Source organism: Felis catus, chromosome D1 (genome assembly GCF_018350175.1).
Source record: "Felis catus isolate Fca126 chromosome D1, F.catus_Fca126_mat1.0, whole genome shotgun sequence".
Classification (NCBI taxonomy): Eukaryota; Metazoa; Chordata; class Mammalia; order Carnivora; family Felidae; genus Felis; species Felis catus.
The window spans coordinates 68171899-68193747 of NC_058377.1; the positions used below are offsets into that span (position 1 = coordinate 68171899).

The window sequence follows — 21849 nt, forward strand, 5'->3', positions numbered from 1 at the left end:
CAGCTGCCATTATTATATGTTGGCAGAGTAGGAAGTCACCTCCATATTATAATGTCAGGAGCACATGGAGGAGTCGCAATCCAAAAATACCTACACCACCCACTGCCTGAAATTACACCATTAAAGCATTTCTTGCTTTTAATCCTCACCTCTCCAGATGACTTTAAAACATGCTAATATATTTGAGAAGAGGGAGAAGGAATATTTATGGGGTACAAATAATACATTAGGCATTCTGCATAGTTCTGTCGAATTCTCACAATGACCTTGTGATTTTAATATTGTTAAGGGGAAACTGAAGCTCAGAGAGAAACACACGTAAGTGGTAAAGCTGGGGTTTGAGCCCAGGTCTTTGTAATTTCCTTTTTCTTGAGAGAATGGTGACTGATACCATCATAATGATTGTTACTACCACTGTTTCTGTTTTGTTCTTTTTAAATTTTTTTTCAACGTTTATTTATTTATTTTGGGACAGAGAGAGACAGAGCATGAACGGGGGAGGGGCAGAGAGAGAGGGAGACACAGAATCGGAAACAGGCTCCAGGCTCCAAGACATCAGCCCAGAGCCTGACGCGGGGCTCGAACTCACGGACCGCGAGATCGTGACCTGGCTGAAGTCGGACGCTTAACCTACTGCGCCACCCAGGCGCCCCTGTTCTTTTTACAAATATGAGAATAGTGGGCCCAAGAGAAGAGGAAATGGCAGAAGCTCTGAGAAGTGAGAATGGTGCAGACAAGACGGAATAAGTTTGCAGATAATAAACATATTTAACGTCACAACTTTCCCTAAGACTACACTTTAGTGCAGGCATGGGTGGGAAAGTGGCTGGTAAGCATCAGTGCCACACAGATCAGTGTGGTCTGGGATTCTGAGCACTCTCATCCTCATGAGCTATAAGTTATCAGATCATAGCAAGAGCTCCCAGGACAAGGTGCCTGTGATCTTGAAATAGTAACTAAATCCAGATCAGGAAGCTGAAAATGGAGTCAGGAAGAGTAATTTCCTCCATATTTCCCAGATAAATGGAAAGAAACTAGCTGGCCCTGACCCTAAGGATACTCCCCACATTTAGAAATTTACTTCTCTCTTGAAGATTTTTTCATTTGACTAATTCTTTCTTGTTTCTCTCTTTCAGAACTCAGTATTCTTCTACATCTGAGCAGTCCTAGAGTCCTACTTCATCTCCCAGAACTTTGCTTTCTTCCTATTTTTTCACCTGGGTACTTCTAACATCTAATAGGAGCTGGGTTATAATATCACACTTCACCAGCAGAGGCTGCCAGCTACGTTGTCTTAATGTGTCCGAGATGTTAAACCTAAAAATAAGTTAATTTCAGTTTATTGATATGAAGATATATCCTGGATTAAAAGTTTGTAAATCTGAAATGTGTGCATTGAGTTTATTTTATCTAGCTATACAGAGGTTAAGCTCAGAAGAAGAGGGACCAAGGTCAGAAAGCGAAGAGAGACTAGGCAGGACCAAAACCAAACATCCGGAGTGAGAGCAGAATGAGAGCTGGGTCGGAACCAAACTGGGTCAATCACCAGGCTGAGCACGACCCAGGGGTATCAGACCCTCACTGATTAGATCTGTCAACTCCCTCAGAATTAATCGGGACCTCTAATTCATGCTTACCAAACTTACAAGACACTGATTGATAAATCAAATGCTGAGCCATTAATTTTCAGAGAAAAATTTAAGCGATCATTGGTCTGGAACCCAGGACTTCCCCTGGACAGTGCTAGAGAAAAACTGACAATATCTTGATCTCTGGCCCTTAACTTTTCCAGATCCTTTGGAACATTTTCCTCTGTGGGTAATACTAAATACATGTTACGTGCTGGTTACCTGGTTAAGTTAAAGCTTGTACGGGTATTCACATTCTAGAAAAACCTTCCTGAGACTATACTGAATTTTCACAACAGTTACATCCACCCACTCTCTCTTTCATTCAATTAATACTTATTGATGCCTACTATATGCCCAGCAATGTGCTAGTGTCTGGACATGTAACTGGTAAGTGAGAGTGGCATGGCCTCAGGTCTTATGAAACTTACATTAGTTTGGGGAGACAGACAGCCAATTAGTTTGGGGAGACAGAGAAGCAAAATCACTAGAGAGTGCAGGAGGGGTATGAAGGCATAGTATACTGCAAGAAAGGATAACAGATGGGGCACCGGGTGGCTGAGCCAATTAAGCATCCAACTCTTGATTTCAGCTCAGGTCTTGAGCTCACGGTCCTGAGTTCAAGCCCCACGTTGGGGAAAAAAAAGCTGGGGGGAAGAAAGAAAGGATAATGAAAGCCCTCCTTAAATGGGGTGAAAATGTGACTTTTAACCTGAAACCCGAAGAAGCCAACCTTACAAAGATAGATGGGGAAGGTATAGAAGGGGCTGTGATTCCAAGCAAAGAGAAGGCATATGCAAAGTCTCTGAGCTAGGTAAGAATTTGATGTAAAAGATGATCAGTGCTGCTGGAATACAATGATCAAGGGAAGTACACTGTATGAGTTGAAGTTAGACAGGAGGCCGGGGACAGATCATGCAGAGCCTTGTGTGCTATGATAAGGAGTTTGGATTTTATTTGAAGTGAAACAGGAGTCATGGAAGAATTTTAAGAAGTAGGGTGATGTGCTGTGAGTTGAATATTTAAAAGATCACCTGGGCTGCTGTGTGGAGACTGCATTGTGACTTAGGTGAGGGAGGTGTCTTTTTAGAGGAAAGGAAGTAAATTGAATGGTGAGACATTTAGAAAGGAGAATTGACAGACTTACTGATGGACTTGATGTGGAGGAGGAAGAAAAGGATGGTTCCTGGCTTTCCAGGAGGTGGTGGGACCATGAACTAAGAAAAAGAAAAATTATCTTCTAGGAAAGGTTTCTTTTACCAAGGCCAATACTTCATGCCCTCAAAATTCCGGAGTCAAGACTTTGTATATACTAGTAGAGATTCTCCCCCCCATCCTGTCATCCCCCAGCAAATCTCCAGACTTATTAAAATCAACTACAAAAGGCCAAACTGAGCAGGTGGCACTCATGATCCTCCTACAGACACATCAGCTCAAATAACAATTGTTAAGGACGGACTTTCTCCCATTTTAACCTCCTTAGTATGGAGGAACAGTACTGGACATCTTTAATTTACCATCTCAATTAAATCCAAATATTAAGGTCACTCTTTAGACACTCAGACACATTATTAAATCTTATCCACTTATCATTACTATTGTTGCTGTTATTAAATCTTTATAGGTATCTCTGGAGACCTCTTGAATGCTATTCAAGAACTAGAATTGTTCAAATTAACCATAAAAAACAATTTTCAATAGATTTATTTTACTTAGCCAACATTTATTAATTGCCTACTGTGTGCCAGGCACGATTAGATCTTCCCAGCTGCTCCAAGAGGTGGGGGTCGTTGTTCTCGCTTGAAGCCTGAGAAAATTAAGATGCAGAGAACGTGACTGGGCAAAGTCACAAGCAGTGATTGCCACTTAGGTACCTTGGATACAACAGTCACATTCTCTTCCACTCTGCTCTTCTGAACATGCTTCCATTTGCGATTTCCTTGGAGTTATCAGCAACCTCATGCATAAATGACATCTTTATAAGCATCAAGAAAAAAGAAGCCATATGCCAGGGATAGGAAACTCAAGTGTCTACTGGACCCAGACAGATGCTGTTAATTAGTGAACAGGCCTGATAGAAGGACAAACTGGGAGTCACAGGGACTGTGGTCAACTGGGGAGCACATGCCCCTTCCAATGAGAGCAGCTCCTTCTTACCCCCATATCACTGCCACTGCTAGAAATGTGACCTGCGTGATCAGACATTCTGCTTTCTCAAGGAAGTGAGAAATCCACATTTCCATGTGAGCTCCCTCAAGTTTTGAGTTTGCAACAAAACTCAAATACTCTTAAAAGTACTGTGTGTGGAAACACCACGCAAACCTAACAAAATGGGTGTGTGGGCAGAATCCAGCCTACAGGCTGCCAATTTCTGACCTTAACTGTACAGATCATTGACGCATTATTTATGATCTGGAAGACCTTTAAACAATTTTACTGTCCAGTGATGTAGGCTGGCTCAGATATCTGTGGTGCAGCCATCTGATTGAATTTTTACAGCCTTTAACAGCCAGCAGTATGAAGACCATGTAGCATACTAAAAAAATGCTTAGGATAAACAGCAGGGTAGCATGATTCTGCTATGACATTAAATTCAAAAGGCAAACTACAAAATGATACCCAGTCAAGTGTTTTAAATGTTGAACTGGGGGACGATTACAAAAGTGAACACATGTGAAAAATCATCAAGCTATACAGACACAGATATACTTTGCAGCATGGATATCATACCTCAATAAAAAAAATTAATGATGCCTGGGCTATGATCACTATTCTGTACATTTTTGCATGAAAATGGACAAGAATTTCAAGGAAGCATGGGCAAAGAAAACAATTTGATTGTGTTGGTTGTGGGATAATGGAAGACTCTTTCTGCCTTTTCCTCCATATGGATTTCTATTACTGTTACTGTAACATGGTATTGGGGGAAGATTTCTCAAAATATCGTATATAAGAGGGGCGCCTGGGTGGCTCATTCGGTTAAGCATCTGACTTCGGCTCAGGTCATGATCTCATAGTATGTGAGTTCGAGCCCCGCATTGGGCTCTGTGCTGACAGCTCAGAGCCTGGAGCCTGCTTCAGATTCTGTGTCTCCTTCTCTTTCTGTCCCTCCCCCACTTATGCTCTGTCTCTCTCTGTTTCTCAAAAATAAATAAATGTAAATATATATGTGTGTGTGTATGTATATATATATATATGGTATATAATAAATCAGTAGTTACCATCCCATTTCAATGCAGATTGAAATCCCAAAGAGAAGAACACTATTTACTGTTTGATCTGGGCCACTTTCCACCCCTTCCCAACTAGAGATAGTGAGACCCTCACCTGCTGCCTCAGCACCATCCCTGAACAGGTCAGAAGGGACACTGGAAGCCCCAGCCCTACAAGGTAACGAAGAGACATGATGTTGTCAGCCCACAGTCCCTGCTACTAAAAAGCTTCCAGCAAGTCAGAAGCACCTCTCTGCCCATTGAGCTACCACTGCCCCCACTGAATCATGCAGAATGATTTCTGCTGCAAATATTGAAAAATCCAACCAAATGGTTTAAATACCGGAGAAAGTTTATTATCTCATGTATCCAGAATTCTAGGCAGGGTGGGAGTCAGAGGACCACAATCAGCAAGTCAGTGATGTCAGCAAGAGCTCAAGTTCTTTCTATATCCCTGTCTTCCCATGGCTGCCCCTCCACTCTGGTGGCAGCAATAGTCAGAGACGCAAGTAGTCAGAGAGACAGCAGTCAGAGAGTAAGTTCTTTGTTCACATCCAGCAAAGGAGTGATATTTTCCTCTGCAGTTCTCTCTTTAAGAGGGAATTTGTTTTTTGCCCAAAAGCTCCTATTGGACTTTTTATGTCTCAGAATCAGTCACGTTATTGTTTTAAAAGTACTCCCCAGAAAGGAGGAGGATGAAATTACCAAGAACAACTTGGACTAATCACCTAGATTGACACAGATGTGGGATGCCAACCCCAATGTCCTTGGGATCTCTTATCGATTTTTACCATCTAGAAAATATCTTAAATGTGTCTGCCTCATTGGTTTCCAAGTTACCATAATCTCATGGTTGGGCTATATAAAAAGCCTCCTAACTAATCAATCTACAAAGTGCTGGTGGACAGGAACTGTCATTACACACTCAGTTCAATCAAGAAGCCAAAGCACTAAGTCAATCTGCCTAATAAAATGTCGGAAGCAGGGGGTCAGGGCAGAGAAAAAAAATGAGCTAGAAATGGAAGGAAACTTTATTCTGGTGTTGAACTTTGCTTCTTTGCATGTGACATGGTACCAACATTAGACCTTGTGGCACCTTAGGTTATAATGTGATGCCAGGACTAAATGTCCTTAGTAATCAGTAAGTTTTTCCTGGAAATGCCAAGTTTAAATCTCAGAAAGAATCAACTGCCAAGGCCAAAAAAAAAAAAAGCACTATTCATTCATCCAATACATTTTTGAGTACTTATTCTATCCAAGGCAATGTGCTTGACACTGGAGATACAAAGGTGAATAAGACCAACAGTCTAATCTCTTAGAGCTAACAGTATATCAGGAAAGACAGTCATTAAACAACTAATTACAGACTAATTATTTAATTGCAGTTTTGACAATGCCATTAATAGAGAAATATAGGCAATTGAAACCATATAATGATTTGAGGTGGGAGGCATGAAATCAGAAGATGCTTCCCCAAGGAAGTGACATTTAAACTGGGTGGGCTTTAGCCAGAGAAACAGTAAGGGACAAGTATTCAAGGCAGAGAAAACTGTTGTGTACAAAGACTCTAAGACAGAATGAAACAAGGAAAGATGAAAAAGGAGTGTGTCCAGAATAAAGAGAAGAGCAGTACAAGATGAACTGGGAGAGGTAGGGGTTTGTAAGGAAGGGCAGACCAGCAGAGTGCAAACCTCTTTTGCACTAGAGGTTTAAGAAAGTGATATGATCAGGGGTGCCTGGGTGGCTCAGTCAGTTAAGCGTCCGACTTCAGCTCAGGTCACATCGTGGTTTGTGGGTTTGAGCCCCGCCTCAGGCTCTGGGCCGACAGCTCAGAGCCTGGAGCCTGCTTTGAATTCTGGGTCTCCCTCTCTCTCTCTCTCTGCCCTTCTTCCACTCATGCCACTCATGCTCTGTCTCTGTCTCTCTCAAAACTAAATAAAAAACATTAAAAATTAAAAAAATAAAGTGATATGATCAGAAGCCAGAAGATGACACCACAAACAACTAGGAAGAGACCGTCAAAAACATAATAAATAAGCTGTTTCCAGAATTCTGGGAGAAAGAGGACACTCCTACTAGTGGATGGGGCTCTGAATAATCTGGCTTGTCTGCATCCAATTCACTCTCTTTTTCAGCTGTCACACTGCAGCCACCATATAGCCACAGATGTCAGTGAATGACATAGTGTTCCCTTTCCAGTGCCCTTAGGGGTGATGTGCCCATGTGTAGCCCGGAAGATATTCCTAGATATCTGTGATATGGGTCTTGCTGCCTGCCCTGGCCTTGTAGTCAGCCTCCTTCCTACCCCAATATTTTGCATTCCAAACGGGAACACTATTTCTCCAGTCACTGGGCTGTGCAGAGGGGTTAATTTGCCTGTTAATTTTCCACATGAGATAATACGCACAATGAAGCACAAGTGAGAAGCAGGACATCGACACTGTCTCCAGCTGAGAAATCAATTCATACTTTAAATTACTCTCGGTAACCCCAGTCACCACTGGGTTCCTACTTCCATCTATCCTGATTTGTATAAAGTTGTCTTCCTGGAGCATGAAGACCCCAAGAGGACCCTGAGCAGTTTCGCCTCTGCACCCCAGTGGCACACTAATGGCCCAGGGAGGAGGAGAGGCAGGATTGACGGCAGGGCATCCCCAGGGCATGTAGGCAGCACACACTCCATAGCAGAGGTGGTGGGGCCTGCTGGGCCTGTGCTCAGTGTCAGCAACAGCGTCAGCCAGCTTGAGGTCTGGCCAGCTAACACCTGGGGTTCAGAGGCCACTCACCTCTCCTTACCACCTGGTATCTCAGCTGATTAATTGCCTGGATCATTCATCCATTTCACAAATATATACATGGGTGTCAGATACTCTGCTTGGTTTAGAGGAGAGAAAAAGATTGAAAAGATCCCCTTGTACCTTAACACAGGAGATCAGAAAAAAATCAAGCAGGCTGGGTGTCAGTCCCAGCTTTTCCATTTAAGAGCTACGTGACCACAGGCCAGCTCTATAACCTCTCTGCAGTTTAGGTGCCTCACCTGTGAAATGGAGACAAGATCTAGTTCCCAAAGTGGTCACAAGGGTCCATGTATATAAATAAAGTTTCCATGCACTTGCTTGTCACTGCATCACACAAAATAGGCTGCATAGATCATCACCAGATGTAGAGATTATAAAAATAAGCCATGTGAAAAGGCTACATATTGTGTAAGTCCATTTATATGGAATATCTAGAATATGTCAATTCAGAGAGACAGAAAGCAGACCAATGGTTGCCAGGGGCTGGGAAAGGTGGCGGGGCGGGGGGGCGGGGGGGAGGTGCGAGTTCTGTGTGGATAGGAAGCAACTAGAATGGGTACAGGCTTTCTTTTGGGGGTGATGAAAATGTTCTGGAGTCAGATCATTGTGATGGTTGTAAAACTCTCTGAGTATGTGAAAAACCACTGAATTGTATACTTTAAAGGTATGGAGTTTATGGTATATGAATTATGTTATTTAAATGTATAGGGGTGTGTGTGTGTGTACGTGCATGTGTATGCCATGTTGCATATATAAAATCTGCTTTGGATGTATCTCAGGAGGAAATCCATGCAATATGAATCAAGATGATGTAGATGGATTCAAACATGAGTCCAGAGCCAGAGTTTCAAGAATAAGCAACGGGGCTTGCAGGTACAAATATGCAATCATGATGCGTCTCGCAGAGGCAGCCCATCTCAGATTGGACCAGCCACAGTTCAAGTGTCGGTAGCCTCCTGTGGCTAATGGCTATGCATCTGAATAGCACAGGTTCAGAAGGAAGACTGAAAAGGAAAGAAGGAAGGAAAGACAGACGCATCAATTGAAACCTCCTTCGAGCTGGCCATGCATTCCAGTACCACCTTATTCCACTTCACGAAGCCCTGCAAGGGAGACGGCACTAGCTCCACTTTGACATTGGAGTAAATCAGGGCTGAAAGAGGTTAAGCAAGCTTATGAAAGGGGAGGTGGTTGTTGTTAAGTAAGGAGAGAAGACACCTGAAGAGAGGGAACAGCTAAGATTAACAAAAAAAGAGGAAAACCATGACGGGCAAAGGAAGGTCCCAGAGGATGTATGTGGAAGGCCACTTGAAAAGGACAGAATCCCACAAGACAGTTGTGCTATACGTGTCAGGCAGGTGTGGAATTAGCTTCCCTTGTAGAATTCTCTAACGCCAGAACCATAAGAGCGGATAGAAGGCGATTCCATTATCAGCTGGGGTCAACTTGAACGTGAGCATCGACAGAAATGTGTCTCTGCTCAGCCGAAGCTGAGATGTCAGCCGCACGGGTTTGCAGTCATTCCAGGAAGCAGCCCGTGCCCATGCTGCTCACTCAGCATCTCCTGGCTGCCTTCCCCCCTGACCATACCGATGCCCCCACCCCACACCCCAACAGCAACAGCAGCCCTGGCCTCTGTCTCTGACCCTTGCCCCCTCCGATCACTCTCTTTCCCCTTGCCTCTGTGTCACCTGGTTCCTTTTCTCTACAAACCCTTATTTCCAAGCCTCTTTCCTCTCCGTCTTCATAAATAATCCGGGAGAGGCACTTCCAGCAGTGTCTCGTTCATACGCATAATTAAAGTGGCCCTCTCTGAGATAAGTCTCCTCCCTAAGTCATTGGTCAGATAAGGAAACTGAGGAAAAGGGGGGCAGAGCACCCACGCCTCCTGCAGCATTTCCCCTTCAGACACCAAGCACACGCCTGTGTGTGGGGCATGGCTGTTGGCTCCACCCCAGTGACCAGCTCAGCAGGCTCACTGACTCGCAGGGAGATACTGCTCTCCCCAACTTCTTCACATGTGTTTTTACAACCTGAGGAATAGGAAGGAGGGAATACAGCCAAATTCCAGTTCAGCTTCCAGCTCACAATACACTCCAACCAGCAGTAAGTTAGGCAGCTTGATATGGTGAAAAAGCCCCGGCTTTCACGTATCTGGACTTGAGTTTGTGTCCTGACTGCAACTTCTTAGCCATGTGGTTTTGGATGAGTTCATGAACACCCTTCTCCCAACCCCCCAAAGCTTGATTGCCTCAAGTTTTAAAGTTAAAAATCCTTCAATTTTTTTTTATTGTTTTTTAATGTTTATTTATTTTTGAGAGAGAGCACGAGCAGGGGATGGGGGGAAAGAGGGCGGGGACAGAGGATCCCAAGGGGGCTCCCTGCTGACAGCAGCAAGCCCCATGCGGGGCTCGAACTCAGGAACCGCACAATCATGACCTGAGCTGAAGTCGGACACTCAACTGACTGAGCCACCCAGGTGCCCGAACAGTTAAAGATCTTTTTTTTTTTTAAGTTTATTTATTTCTTTTGAGAGAGAGAGAGAAAGCATGAGTGGGGTAGGGGTAGAGAGAAAGGGAGAGAGAATTCCAAGCAGGCTCTGTGCTGTCGGCTCAGAGCCCAACATGGGGCTGGAACTCATGAACCATGAGATCATGACCAGAGCCTACATCAAGAGTTGGACACTTAACCAACTGAGCCACCCAGGTGCCCTGAAAACTCTTTTAAATGGAGAGAGCGAAAAAATCTGGCTTTCCCAGTTGCACTAACAGTTAAAACACAGAAGGTGCCCGAAAGGACCAGTTCTCCAGCTTCTTGTGGCTGTTACTTTCCTTCATTCCTTTCTTCTCTCAATGAAGAACATCAGGCTCACTCTGCAGCCCAGCACAGACACAGGGTTAGAGTCCGCGGGACTCACCACCCAGCACACCACCCTGTTCTCACCTCACAGGTCAAAGTCTGTCCTGCTTATTCAGAGCAACACACAGGCTGAACCAAAGTGATGCCACCTATTTCCCTGATCTTGCATCTTCTGTTCATAGGGCCAAAAGAAAGCCAAAAAGTCCAACCCCCATTCTGACTGTGCAGACAGGGTGGCCTCCTGAGATTTCCTCTGTTAATGATGCCTCAGTTACTTTTGCAGCTCCAGCATTAAAACCCCGATTGCATCAAAGCCCCGATGAGTCACACATGAGAATCCTCCCTGGGGGAAAATGTCAGGAAAAGGACAGGGTGGTGGAAGTTGAGGGTACAATGATTTTGTGGTTCAGCAAACCCAAACACTCAGTTCTTTTTGTACTCAGCACCTAAAGTAGTGCCAAGAACACAGATAGCTCTCAAAAAAAAAAAAAAAAAAAAAGTTAAATAAATAAATGGAACAGGATATTAAAAAACAGAGAGATGTGACAGAGTATAGAATGTTCAAGAGATTGCACACAATTTGGTTTTGCAAAAATGTGTAAGAGAGATAGTGGGGTCCAACCAACAAAGTTCAGGCAAGCTCTGTGTACCCAAATGAAGGCAGATCCAGAGTGAGGTCTGCCACCCCCACCAGAAGTCCTCCCTCCTTTGACAAGGTCTACACCCAAATCCTCCAATTCACCCATGCCCTGCTACAGCTAGTTTTTCTTTCCCTTCTATTGCTCATCATTTGCCTTCATGGAATATGTCATCATAAGATTTGTGCAGCTTTATTCATAGTAGCCAAAAGCAGGAAACAGCACAATTGTCCATAGGTGGGTGAATGTATAAACAAACTGTGGTATACCCATGCAATGGGATACTACTCAAAAATAATAAAAGGGGTGCCTGGGTGGCTCAGTCGGTTAAGCATCCAACTCTTGATTTCAGCTCAGGTCATCATCTCACAGTTTGTGAGTTCCAGTCCCATGTCAGGCTCTGCGCTGGCAGTGTGCAGCCTGCTTAGGATCCTCTCTCTCCCTCTCTCTGCCCCTCCCACTCGTGCTGTCTCTGTGTCTCTCAAAATAAACAAATAAAAACTTAAAATATTAATAATAAAAGAATAAACTGATATACAAAAAAACATGAATGAATCTCAAAAACAGTACACTGAAGGATGGAAGCTAGAGAACAATGAAATAGTCATCAAAGTGCTGAGATAAATTAACTGCCAGCCCAGATTCCATACACAGCAAAGTATCTCCCAAAACTACAAGCAGAATTACGTATTTTTAAACTAATAAAACTTGATTAATTTGTCAGAAATCTTAATGAAAAGTTTTAATATTTTGAACTAAATTATAATAAAAACCCAAAATAGCAAACCCAGTAGGATACAGCTAAAATTATGCTTAGAGAGAAATTATACCCTTAAAACAGATATATTAAAAAAAGAAGAAAATTTGATTAATCTAAGCATCCATCTCAAGAGTTAAGAAAAAACAAATATCTCAAGAAAAAACAAATATCTCAATAGTATGATGGTAAATGAAGAAATAAACATGCAATAGAAAAGATCAACGAAGTCAAAATTTGGTTCTTTCAAGACTAATAAAATTTATAAATCCCCATCAAACTGATCAAGAAATAAAAACAGAAAAACAAATAACAAAGCATAAATAAATGTAACACCACTACAGATCCTGTAGCCATTAAAAAGATAACTACCAAAATGAAGTAGATCATCTAAATAGTTCTATAACAATTAAAGAAAATGAATTGGTAATTTTAAAATTCTCTGAAAATAAAGCTCCAGGCCCAGATGGTTTCACTGAAGAATTCTACCAAAAATATCTATCTATCTATCTATCTATCTATCTATCTATCTATCTATCTATCTATTTTTGAGACAGGGACAGAGAGAACGAGCACGCAAGTGCAAACAAGCAGGATAGGGACAGATAGAGAAGGAGAACAGAATCCAAAGCAGGCTCCAAACTCTGAGCTGTTAACACGGAGCCCGCCACAGGGCTTGAACTCATGAACTGTGAGATGAGATCGTGACCTGAACCAAAGTCAGATGCTTAACCGACTGAGCCACGCAGGCACCCCATATTTGAAAAAACTTTAACACCAATTCCACATAATACCTTCTAAGTAATAGAAGAGGAGGGGATACTTTCCAACTCTTTTAAGAAGCCAAGATCATCCTGATATCAAAATTAGACAAAGACAGTGCAAAAAAAGAAAACTATAAGCCAATATCTTTCATAAATACAGATGTAAATATTATTACTAAGAGAATATTAGGAAATAAATTCAGCAATATATAAAAAAAAGTAGACACCATGACCAAGTAGAGTTTATTCTAGGAATGCAAAGCTGGTCAATATGTAAAAATTAGTCAATGTAATCCACCATATTTATAGGAGACCAAAGAAGAAAAAATCACACGATCATAATTGAAAGTCTGTAACAAAATTCATCACTATTTATGATGCAAGCTCTCAAAAACAAACAAACAAACAAACAAAACAACTTTAGGAATGGAGAATTTCCTAAACTTAATAAAGAACATCTACAAAAAACCTACTATACCATTTCTACTAGATGGTAAAAGACTGAATGCTTTCTCCCTCAGATTGGGAGGAAGGCAAGGGAAAAAAAAACAACTTTATTGAGTTATAACTGACATACAAAAAGCTGTACATATTTAATGTATACAAATTAATAAATTTGGAAATATGTGTGTATACCAATGAAACCATCACCACAACCTATGCCACAAATACATTCACCACCTTTCAAAGTTGTCTACTGTCCTCTTTATTTTTTGTATGATAAGAACACATAACCTAAAATCTACTCTCTTAGCAAATGTTTAATTATATAATACAGTTTTGTAAACTACTAGGTACCATCCTATACAAGAGATCCCTAGGTCTTAATCATTTTGTATAACTGCCACTTTGTGCCCCAGACTAATACCTTCCTGTTTCCCCTGTCCTGAGTCCAAAGCAACTACCATTCTACATTCTGCTCCTGTGAGTTTGACTATTTTATTGCTCATATAAGTGGTATCACATAGTCTTTATCCTGTGTCCAGCTTATTTCACTTAGCATAAGGTCCTCTAGTTTCATGCACATTGTTGCACATAGCAAGATTTCCTTCTCTGTAAGGTGAAAAATATTCTATTGTATATTTTACCACATTTTCTTTATCCATTCATCCACTGATGGACATTTAGGTTTGTTCATGTCTTGGCTATCATGAATAATTCTGCAATGAATATGGGATTACAGATACCTCTTAAGATCTTGATTGCAATTCCTTTGGTGTTGGATTGCTAGATAACATGGTATTCTGTTTTTAAACTTTTGAGGAACCTCCATATTGTTTTGCAGTAGTAGCTGCACCGATTTACATTCCTACCAACAATGCACAACGGCTTCTTTCTCCCCACATCCTTCCAACACTTGTTATCTTTTGTTTTTGATGACAGCCATCCTAACAGATATGAGGTGATATCTCATTGTGGTTTTGATTTGCATTCCCTTGATAGTAATGTTGAGCACCTTTTCATATACCTACTGGCCACTTGTATCTCTCCTTTAGGGAAATGTCTATTCAGTGTTTTTCCCCAGGCTTTTTAAAATTTTTTAATGCTTACTTATTTTTGAGAGAGAGAGAGAGAGAGAGAGAGAGAGAGAGAGAGAGAGAGAACAAATAGAGGAGGGGCAGAGAGAGAAGGGGACAGAGCATCCAAAGCAGGCTCTGCGCTGACAGCTTAATGTGGGGCTCGAACTCAAACTGTGAGATCATGACCTGAGCAGAAGTCAGAGGCTTAACTGACTGAACCACTCAGGCGCTCCTCTTGTTTTTAATCATGTTATTCATTTTTCTGCTGTTGAGTTGCAAAAGTTCTTTATATATTTTGTACATTAACCCCTTATAAGATATATGGTTTGCAAATATTGTCTCCCATTCCATAGATTACATTTTCATTTCATTGATTCTCAGTTCTGCAGAAGCTTTTTAGTTTGCTGTAATCCAACTTGTCTATATGTGTTTTTGCTGCCTGTGCTTCTGCTGTCAAAAACAAGAAATCATTGCTAAGGCCAATGTCAAGAAGCTTTTTCCCTATGTTTCCTTCTGGAAGTTCTATGGTTTCAGGCCTTACAAGTAAGTCTTTAACCCATTTTGAATTGATTTTTGTGTATGATGCCAGAAAAGGGTTCAATTTCATTCTTTGGCTTGTAAATATCCAATTTTCCCAAGGCCATTTATTAAAGAGAATATCCCTTCTCTACTATGTATTATTGGCATCCTTATTGAAGATCAGTGGACCGCATATGTGTGGGTTCATTTCTATGCTCTCTATTCTGTTCCATTGGTCTATATGTCTATGCCAGTATCATACTGTTTAATTACTGTAGCTTTGTAATATATTTTAAAATCAAAAAGTATAATTCTTCCAGATTTACTCTTCTAACTCAAAAGTAGTTTAGCTTTTCCAGGTCTTTCATAGTTCCATACTAATTTAGGACTGTTTTTTCTATTTCTGTAAAAAGTGTCATTGGCATTTTGACAGGGATTGCATTGAATCTGTAGATCATGTTGGGTAATATAGACATTTTTACAATATTAATTCTTTTGATCCATAAACACAAGATGTCTCCCTACTTATTTGCGTCCTCTTTAATTTCTTTCATCAATGCCGTATAGTTTTCAGTGTATGAGTCTTTCACCTCGTTGGTTAAGTTTATTCCTAAGTATTTTATTCTTTTCCATGCTATTGTAAATGGAATTGTTTTCTTAATTTCTTTTTTTGGATAGTTCATTGTTAGTGTATTAAAAAACTGATTTTTTCTTTGTGCTTATTTATTAACCCTTTACTAGTCTATATAACATGCACTGCATAATACATGCCACTAGTAATTCAGTCTTTATTGCTATTAGACAGGTCAGGTTCTCAACAGGAAGAAAAGAGCAAGAATGGCAAAATTTAGGAAAACTCCAGGTTTTAACATATCAACCTGGCCCAGGGAGGAAGATGGGGAGCAGATCCACCCCTCCTCCTAGGATGCAACATTACCATGTTTTTTGTTTTTCCTTTGTTCCTGCAGCACATCCCAACCCACATGAGTCTCCATCTCCTGTCTGTAAAATCCATGTTAAGCAACTACCGTCACTCTCCCCTGTGTCTGTAGCACTTATCTCTCCATCAGTGCCTATTTCTTGTTCTTGTATATGATACTGGACTTCAAATGCCTCACTCTGTTGATCTCCATTCCATCCCGCAAGTGTGTCTAACCCGTTAGCTGGTTGGCCTACACCAGCTCATGCTTGTCTACATTCTGTGTGCCTCTACTCCATCTAGAAAACCAGTGTCTTCATTGACTTTCTCTCTAGCCTCTGTCTAAATGTGTGTGTTTCCTTACCCTGTGCCTACAGCCCACCTGTACCTCAAGTGTCTTCACCTACTGTGTCTCACTTGGTGGTCATTTACCTATTAGAAGACATCTTGGTTCCTTCCAGATTTTTGCCTGGAATATTTGTTTGTTAATAAATATGCTTTATATATGTTCTTAGTGGTTTTTATGTGGACATATGTTTTCACACCACACATTATGTAAATACATAGGGGCCAATTGCCAAACCATATGATGACACTATGCTCAGCTTCACAAGAATCTGGCAAGATGTCTTCTCAAGAGATTGTACCATTTGTATTCCCATTGTCAATGGATGATATTTCTTGTTGTACCACATCAAAAGGTAGAAATAATCTAAATGCCCATCAATAATACAACAGGCAAATAAATTGCAGTGTATCCTACAATAGAATACAGCAATGACAATGAGTGAAATCCTGCTATATGCAACATCATTGTTGAATCTCATGACATAAAACTGAATGAAAGAAGCAAAGCACAAAGAATATTGGATGATTCTATTTATACAGTTAGGGAGCAAAAACAAGTTTAAGAATCTATGACATTAGGGGTGCCTGTGTGGCTCAGTCAGTTGAGTGTCCGACTTCGGCTCAGGTCATGATTTCGCGGTTCGTGAGTTCAAGCCCCGCGTCAGGCTCTGTGCTGACAGCTCAGGGCCTGGACCCTGCTTGGGATTCTGTGTCTCCCTCTCTCTCTGCTCCTCTCCTTCTCACACTCTGTCTCTCTCTCAAAAATAAAGATTTAAAAATTTAAAAAAAGAATATGATGTTACATTCAAAGTTATATTTATCTTTAAGGAGAGTAGGAAGAATGACTGGAAGGTGGCGTTGGGTGTCTTCAGGGGTGCTGCTAATGTTCTATTTCTTAATTTGGTTAGTGGTTACATGGGTATGTTCCCTTGGTTAAATTCCCTGAACTTACTTAAAATTTGTGTGCTTTTTTTTTTTTATGAAAGACCTTTCAACAAAAATTTTATTAAAAAGTTAAATTTGAAGTGGTGATGATGAGCAAATACTGGACACAAAAGAGAAACTTTTAGATATAGATTGCCCCAGGGAGGATGCCAGGAAATACCAACCATGCAGAGGGCCAGATGCCTGGAAATGAAGAACTGATCAAGAGTGAGTGCCAGGCCAGGGCGCCTGGGTGGCTCAGTCGGTCAAGCGTCCAACTTCGGCTCAGGTCATGATCTCGCGGTTTGTGACTTTGAGCCCTGCGTCAGGCTCTGTGCTGACAGCTTAGAGCCTGGAGCCTGCTTTAGGTTCTGTTTCTCTCTCTGTGCCCCTCCCTTGCTCACACTCTGTCTCTCTGTCTCTCTCAAAAATAAACACTAAAAAAAAAAAAAAAAAAAAAAAAAAAAGAGTGAGTGCCAGGAACCAAGAGCAGGTGGAGCCAGGAAAGGCAAGATCCCAGACCAAGGAGAGGTGAAGCGAGAAGATCCCTGAAATACAGTGGCTGAAATATGAGAGCAGAAGCTGAAAAGTATTTTGAAATGAAGGCAGTAGCAGCCAGGTAAGCATTCAGGACAGGAATTTTGGAGCAATGAGATGATCCGAGTTCGTGACATGTTTTAACCATCTATCCCAGTCATTTTTTTAAGTCTTGGTTCCCAACTAACACAGGTCACCTTGCAATCTTAGACTTTAGAACTTAACTTCTCTCTGACAATTCCCAAAGGATTTCAGTGGAGGAGGGGGAAGGGAATTGTCACTCTGATATATACTAAATATTCAAAACCAGCCTTTCCCCGTCTCTCCTTGGTCTTTGAAAACCCAAGAATGTTTACAATACAATAATGAAATAAAAATAAAGTCATTCATCAAGAACCCTGTATTTATTTTCTTTATGTCTGAAGGTTGTTAAATCCTAATTATCCTGAACTATTTTCATACTGCTGAGCAGCCTCCACTTATGAAGTCAGTAATTAATATTCAATTTGCCTAGAGCTTTCAGATTTGCATGTTAATTATTGATTTCTTAATCACCAGGATGGGTATTTGAAAGCTTTAGAGAACACTGACATTTCAGTAAATGTTACAGAGTGATCATCTCTGTAGATTGGGGTTTTTAAGAAAATATTTTGCAATCTTTTATTTTCAGATTTCCTCTCCACCTGCAGCTCTGATTCTTTCCCAAAGGCATCTGCTCAAGCTTTGCACTACTGTTATTGATAGAATCATGAGTATAAATCAGGAAAGGGGTAATGTCATGGTCCCAGCTTGATCATCCTTCTACCAAGTGTCATCTCTCCAGGAGGGGCAGAGTGAGGAACATTAGCAACACAAACAGAGTAGAGAAAGATAAAGCTGGAACTAATTTCGCTGGACATTGGGGGAGTAACCTGGCTATAGTGGTTGGTCTAGTTGATATATCTGGATTACCTAAAGCATAGAACTCAAAGAGACTGTAGTTGGGGAATTTAGAAAATTGAAATGAGGGAATTCTGATGGTAGATGACACTCGACACACAGGTAGCAGCAGCATCAAGTTGTGGCCAATCAGATCTTTCACAGCAGGACCCCAGCCAATTACAGGAGGACTCAAGAAAAAGGTCTATCCACTCCTCAGGAAAAAGAAACTGACAAGAACTAAAGATGTTTTCATTATTTTTTCTGACTGGACTTGTGCTCAACAGAGCTCCAGATTGAGTTGGAAGCCTCAGTGTCTTCTGACCATGGTCTTTCCATGGCTGGAATCAGAGAAGCAACACACATATATACATACACAAGGGCTCATCCATATGCAGAAGCTCATGCAGTATTTCATGAGTGAGCGTTCTGGAAAAAAAAAATGCCAATATGCCAAGTCCATCCAGGCCATGCCTGAAGCAAACAGAAGAAGACTAGCTGAGAGCCAAGAGAAGACATGCTTGGTCAAATGCTGAAAGAAATGGGGTGGAAGGAAAAGACATTGCAGGGATATAAGAGGTTGGACTACAAACAGGCAAAAGATAGAGGATGTGGGGATATGGAGTGGGGCAGTTTAGAAACAAATCTTGAAAATACAACTGCTAAATCCCTTTACTTGCTACTTGCCACCCAACTGCCCAGACAGTGAAAAGGTCTATAAACTAAAGGCTCTCATTAGACAAGTATTAAGAGGGCTGGGATAGGAAATGCTATGGCGTAGATGCTCACCAGCAAACAATCTCCCTGGAATAGCAGCTCTGCAATAGGTAACTAATAAGCTCCATCCAGAGTGGGGAATACATTACAAATTTCATTCCTGCTGTCAGGACTGGCTAATAAATTGCAGTGAGCCTAAGGCCACAGAAGGATGAAAGGAACGAGGCTTGACAGAAGGCTACCAATTTATGCTGACCACCGCATTGATTCTACTTAGTATGTTGATCCAAACATGGTATTTCCCAGCAAGAAATTTAACCAATAGAATAGCATATAAATATCAATAGCCTGTATATCTTTAAGTACCCAAAAGTACCTTAATGTGGTTTTCAGTAGAATGGCTGACCGTGCTCAACCATACAAGAGCAATGGATTTGGAAAACTCAATGACAGCCAGTATCTTAAATTCCCTAGGGTGGTAATCATGAGTTCACTTTTTAAGCAACTTTTATGCAACATTTAAACTGGGGGCATCGGGGCGCCTGGGTGGCGCAGTCGGTTGGGCGTCCGACTTCAGCCAGGTCACGATCTTGCAGTCTGTGAGTTCAAGCCCCACGTCGGGCTCTGGGCTGACGGCTCAGAGCCTGGAGCCTGTTTCCGATTCTGTGTCTCCCTCTCTCTCTGCCCCTCCCCCGTTCATGCTCTGTCTCTCTCTGTCCCAAAAATAAATAAACGTTGAAAAAAATAAATAAATAAAAATAAATAAAAATAATAATAAACTGGGGGCATCATGCTTGCAATTATCCCAAGGTATTAAGAAACGCAAGAGTAAGCCAGATGCTTGGCCCTGTGTACATTCATCATCATCTTGTTATTCTATTCTGTTCTTTTCCTGAAACATTTTGCACCACACTGAGCTCTAAGCCTGGCTTCAAAGTGGTCCAACATAATTGAGATAGCAGTCACTTTAAAATGGCTCACCCAATGCTCCATCCTGACCCTCTTCTCACTTACCTGCTCCAGTAGATTCTATTAATAGCTCCAATTCTTCATCCTCCCTGGACCCATTCCCTTTCATTGTGACATTTCAATTCCTCCCACTAAAAAGTCAAAAAATATTCCTAGCCCACCTCCACTCAGTCCCCAACTTGGATTCTGTCATGTGACTTGCTTTATCAAAGTGAATGTGAGTAGGCATGAGAGAACAAATGTTTGAAAAGTGCTTTTTCTGGTCCTGACTAAGAGGCATCTTCTGGATCTTCTGGATCTCTGACATGCTCTCAGCCTACTCCCACCTCCATCTTAGAACGATAAGAAAATACAATTGCTCCCCCACATTTCTTGGGGCAGCAGGAACTCAGCAGGGTTGTCTAAGGTCCTCTCTGCCCCTAATACCTATATTTGAGCTTCCTATTCCCACCCCATGGCATCATGGGAGTTACTAAAAACTGTCATCTCCTAGCATTCCATTAATTCTTAGAACACCCATACCTTCTAGAGATTATTGTCCCTTCATAATCAACTTAGAGCTAACCCTGAGGAGATTTTCCCAATGACCCTCACCTGCACACATTCTCTTCCTTCATTCCCAACTTTTCTCTCTCTTCAGGTAGAGAGATTTTTCTTTTTTCTTTTTTTCTTTTTTTCTATTAGTAGAAATAGGAAGAAAGGTAACAGGCTAGTCAAGTATTCTTCCAATCTAATTTCTCTTCTTGGTGAGGGATGCTTTTTAAGTTGTTTTTTTTTTTTTAATTCGTTAGGTAACATACAGTGTTATATTAGTTTCAGGTACACAATATAGTAATTCAGCACTTCCATACAACACCTGGTGCCCATCACAAGTGCACTCCTTAATCCCCATCACCTGTTTCACCCATCCCCCTACCCACTTCCCCTCTGGCAACCATTAGTTTTTTTCTCTATAATTAAGGGTACCTGGGTGGCTCAGTCAGTTAAGCCTCCGACTTCAGCTCCAGTCATGTGGTTCAGGAATTCCACATTGGGTTCTCTGCTGTCAGCATGGAGCCTGCTTCAGATCCTCTCTCTCTCTCTCTCTCTCTCTCTCTCTCTCTCTCTTTCTCTCTCTCTCTCTCTCTTACTGTCCTTCCCCTGCTTGTGTGCACGTGTGTGCACTCTCTCACTCAAGAATAAACATTTTTTTAAAAAATAGTCTGTTCCTTGATTGCTCTCTGCCTCTCTCTCTCTCCTTTTCCCCCTGCTCATTTGTTTCTTAAATTCCACATATAAGTGAAAACATATATTTGTCTTTTGCTGACTGGCTCTGACTTAGCATTATACTCTCCAGCTCCACCTATGTCATTTTCATTTTTTATGGTTGAATAATATTCCGGGGTGTGTGTGTGTGTGTGTGTGTGTGTGTGTGTGTGTGTGTACACATACATACATGCCACAACTTCTTTATCCATTCATCATTCGATGGACATTTGGGCTGCTTTCTTAGTTTGGCAATTGTAAATAATGCTGCTAGAAACATAGGGATGCATGTGTCCCTTTGAATTAGTCTTTTTGTATTCTTTGGATAAATACCCAGAAGTGAGATTGCTAGATTATAGGGTAGTTCTATTTTTAACTTTTTGAGGACCCTCCATTCTATCTTCCACACTGGCTGCACCAGTTTGCATTCCCACCAGAAGTGCATGAGAGTTCCTTTTGCTTCACACCCTCAACAACACCTATTGTTTCTTGTGTTGTTGATTTTAGCCATTCTGACATGTGCAAGTGATATCTTATTGTAGTTTTGATTTACATTCACTTGATGGTAAGTGATGAT

The 21849-nt window shown here is 41.4% G+C and overlaps 1 long non-coding RNA gene across 1 annotated transcript; it reads right to left on the reverse strand.

Moving 5' to 3' along the window:
• Positions 1-3330: 3330 nt before the first annotated feature.
• LOC109492002 lies at positions 3331-20789 on the reverse strand. Its single transcript, XR_002145692.2, has 2 exons — positions 20073-20789; positions 3331-3435 (listed from the first exon to the last, which is right to left on the reverse strand). It is a non-coding gene; the product is annotated as an uncharacterized LOC109492002 (long non-coding RNA).
• Between the last annotated feature and the right edge of the window lie 1060 nt (positions 20790-21849).